Source organism: Bufo bufo, chromosome 6 (assembly GCF_905171765.1).
Source record: "Bufo bufo chromosome 6, aBufBuf1.1, whole genome shotgun sequence".
NCBI classification, from domain to species: Eukaryota; Metazoa; Chordata; class Amphibia; order Anura; family Bufonidae; genus Bufo; species Bufo bufo.
Window position 1 is genome coordinate 413169229 of NC_053394.1, and position 4853 is coordinate 413174081.

Below are 4853 nucleotides of genomic sequence, written 5' to 3' on the forward strand. Positions count from 1 at the left end.
TGTCGAACAGTGTGTATACAGAACTAGTGTACTACGATTATTGTGTAATGTGACATGGTATAATATTGATGTAAGTTAGTAGGAAATGTAGGTAAAGGATACAGTAGACGGCACGTGGTCCAAGAGGTGGGGATCAGGAAGCCTGTCGGAAAAAGGGGAAAATTAAGGTTAATATGATAATTGGATATATACACATAACCACATTATAATAAACATTGGATCTCGTACTCTTTGTTCATTCCTTTAGGATGAAGCGTCTGTAGTGTGTGTATCCAGTAGGCCTCTCTGAATTTGAGATTTCTGATCCTGTTGCCCCCTCTACGGGGTGGAGGTACCTGCTCTATTACCTGATATTTTAATTGGGATATGGAGTGTTTATGTTTATCAAAATGTGCCGGGACTGGTAGCAGAAGGTTTTTCCTCCGAATTGTAGATTTGTGTTGGCAGATCCTGTCTCGGGCTTTCTGAGTAGTTTCGCCTACATAAGCCATCCAAGAAACAACAACAAACGTATCCCATTTGTCCACACCTTTCATCCAAGTACCAACAAAGTCTTACATATCATCCGCAACCACTGGCCAATTCTCAAGAAGGCATATCCTAAAATAGAGGAATTTCATAACCCAGTGCTTTCATGCAATCGTCGTCCCCGCAATCTACGAGATAACCTGGTGAGGGCAGACCTGGGTTCCGATACACGTTTACCTAGACAGATCTTTTTACAGACCCAAAGAAAAGGCACATTCCCATGCCTCACATGTTCCCAGTGTTCCAATGTACAGAAAGGTTCCCAATTTACGCACCCCCTAACTGGTAAAACGTTTAACATAAACGGCTTTTTTACCTGTGACACAGACTTTGTAATCTACCTTATAAAATGCCCTTGCGGAATGGCTTATGTAGGCGAAACTACTCAGAAAGCCCGAGACAGGATCTGCCAACACAAATCTACAATTCGGAGGAAAAACCTTCTGCTACCAGTCCCGGCACATTTTGATAAACATAAACACTCCATATCCCAATTAAAATATCAGGTAATAGAGCAGGTACCTCCACCCCGTAGAGGGGGCAACAGGATCAGAAATCTCAAATTCAGAGAGGCCTACTGGATACACACACTACAGACGCTTCATCCTAAAGGAATGAACAAAGAGTACGAGATCCAATGTTTATTATAATGTGGTTATGTGTATATATCCAATTATCATATTAACCTTAATTTTCCCCTTTTTCTGACAGGCTTCCTGATCCCCACCTCTTGGACCACGTGCCGTCTACTGTATCCTTTACCTACATTTCCTACTAACTTACATCAATATTATACCATGTCACATTACACAATAATCGTAGTACACTAGTTCTGTATACACACTGTTCGACATTACCAGTATATACTTCCACATTTGGCCATGTACACAGTATATTTTCCCTTCACATATAACTACTTTATGTCATGTCCATATCTTCCTTTTCCCTCCATTATTCTATTCCACACAATTCCTTATCCTTTGGTTTCTTTTTCAAGTCCCCAGTGGTGTTTCAGATGACTCCATCCAACAGACCGATTCACTTCCGGTCGTTGGATCGCAGTCACGTGACCCGATGCGTTCCATTTGCAGGTTCACTTCCGGCCAATGGAACGCACGGCGTCACACGTGCTCCATTGCCCTGATCCGCCCCCCTCGCTTGGCGCGCTCTCCGGCACACATTTAAAGCAGTGGATCACACTGCTATGGGCACACATCGCAAACCACTGGTGCTGACAGCACCCAATCTACACCTGTGTGTCCTACATTCTCTCCCTCAATCTCCAGCGGCAATGGTAGGTCCTCCTGAGTGGGGATTAAGCTATCTATATGACAGATTGATATGACATCTTTTTTATCATACTTGGAGTTACTTACCTGCCAGATATGTTATCCTTATCACCATACCTGTGGTTATCCATTTTAACTTGTGACTCATTAGGCTATCTTGTTATCTGATTGTTATGTCATCTTCATTATCATACTAGGGGTTATCTACTGTTTGATATGTTGTTCTCATTACCATACCAGTGACTATCTCAGGCTATAACTTATTAGAATGGACAGCATTAGAGGACCCTTATAGATCTGGTTTTTTTCCTTAATCAATCTCTTCAGGCACCACCGCATCGCCATACAAGTCCTATGTTATATGCCAGCGTGATATTATGTAGCTATTGAATTGGAATTCTACATCAGGATGATCCCTCATGTATTATCTGCTTGCCATTTTTTTGCTTTATTGTGCTTGTTTGTTCTTTTTCCTTTTGTTTTACCTTTAATGTACCTTTTGATTTATTGTCACCTACGGTGTATTACATACGTTTATGTATATGCTTTGTGTATATATGTATATGACACTGATATTCTCTGTTCTATAGTGTCTGATGAAGGCTAATACAGCCGAAAACGCGTTCACATGAATGTCGCATATTACCTGCAAAAAATAAATTGCAATCAAAGAATACCTCTCACTGCTGTGATTTTTGTTAAACTACACTCTGGGGTGGGAACCCTATCCACAGCGGAGAAAACCCGGTGTGAACAAATTTGTTCTACTTATTACCACACAGAGACATTACACCACTCTGGCATTCCTAACCTGGTACGTGAGTTGCACCACCTTAAAGGGCCCTGTGACTGTACCCTGCGCAGTATGCAATTGGCGTCACAAACAAAAACTATAGACTTCTATACCCATATCCAGACCCACTGCATAATTTGGCATCCGCGTAACCGTACCTTCCTGCTCATTGCACATCTGCCTGTCAACTGGAAATGCTGACCGGTTGACTCTTATAAAAATGAACAAGGCCTGGATTGCGTCTGACTTCTCTACTCCACCAGAGGAAAGCGGCTGAACATAAAGGCACTTTAAAGGTGGCTTTTATGGTGTATTGAATACACTGTATTCCCATACACCCCTTCCACCACAAAAAAAGGGTATATGGTTCAATCTTCCTCTTCTCGTCCTCCTCCTCCATCATATCAACATGCTTATTAGTCTAACTGAAAATATTTTGGTACTATGGTGAATTATCACCTTGGGTCCTATTTCTCAAACTGTATATAGTCACTTAAATAAAGGACTCCTAAAATGCTAAATTTTATTTCCTTAATTTAAAAAGGCCCATTGAAAGGGTCTATAGATATAGAAATGTGAACTAGACTAAGACAAAGATACACTGATATACATAAAGCTGTTCAATCTTCATTTTCTCGTTCTCCTCCATCATATCAACATGCTTATTAGGCTTCCCTCGCTCCTAATGTTTTAGAGGGTCAGCTCAGCAGCAGGCCCTCGCCCATAATTTTTTCCATGGTCAGATCAGCAGCAGGCCCTCGCCCCTAATGTTTAAGATGGTCAGCTCGGCAGCAGGCCCTCAACCATAATTTTTTCGATGGTCAGCTCGGCAGCAGGTCCTCGCCCCTAATGTTTAAGATGGTCAGCTCGGCAGCAGGCCCTCGCCCATAATGTTTTAGATGGTCAGATCAGCAGCAGGCCCTCAGCCCTAATGTTTTAGATGGTCAGATCAGCGGTAGGCCCTTGCCCCTAATGTTTTAGAGCAGGCATCCTCAAACTGCGGCCCTCCAGCTGTTGTAAAACTACAACTCCCACAATGCCCTGCTGTAGGCTGATACCTGTAGGCTGTTCGGGCATGCTAGGAGTTGTAGTTTTGCAACAGCTGGAGGGCCGCAGTTTGAGGATGCCTGTTTTAGAGGGTCACCAGCAGGCCATCAATCATAATTTTTCAAGGGTGTGTATGATGCCCTCCTTTTATGTATAATAGGGTGTATTGGAGTGCCAGTTCCTTGTAATTTTTGGCAGCCCTTTCATTTAGTGCATAGGCTTTATGAGTGTAGGAGTCCCACTACCTGAACAATTGTACCACAATGTGAATGAGGCCCTCCTTTATGTGATATACAGGTTGTATCGGATGCCTCTTCCTTGTAATTTTTGGCAGCACTTGCACTTTATATTCAAGTAAATATACAGGAAAGAATGTTTCCTAACAATTTTCCCTCCAAAATCGATTTTATCTTCGGTTTTGTGCGTATTATTGTCAGTCTGTAAAAGTGGCGTACTACTCGGACAACATCGTTCCCAGCAGCGACCTGGGAGTCCAAGATGCCTCCAGACATCCTCCCCATGCTGTTCCCGAACCATTTCAGTGGTGTTTCCATCAATTTCTGACCTTTTCCTGTGAACCAGACACCGTCCCCTCTTCAGAGCAGGGGGCGCCTGGTTTAGTGCTCGGGTGCGAGCACCGAGCACTTTGGTGCTTGATCAACACTACTTATCGCCAGTAATATAAAAAGTTGCAGTGAGCCGTCCTTAAAGTAAATCAGTTAACAGGGGCATTAAAATACAAACAATGGGCACAAAAAGTGTGATTTATAAACTTAAATGAATTCCGGCCACTGATCTGGCACTGCCAACATACAGAGGGTGACGCCCCACATCAGGTACAGTGGAGTTCAGCCTGGCCCGAACAGGTCCTGGGCATAAAAACTGGCATCAAAGGGGACAGACGGACACTTTTCAATGATTTGAATAAGTAACTGGTGTTTTTATGGGTATCTGATGTGGGGCGTCACTCTCTGTATGTTGGCAGTGCGAGATCAGTGACCCAAATTCATTTCATTCTTTAAATCACACTTTTTTGTGCCCACTTTTATGCCCATTTTATGCCCATCATTTGTATTTTAATGCCCCTTAGAAATTGTGATGTGAGTACTAGTTACACGTGTTTGTGGGACATTTTGATTGTAATAAATGAACTTATCAAGCAAAAAATACAGCATGGGAGTAGCGGTGCCGCCGCT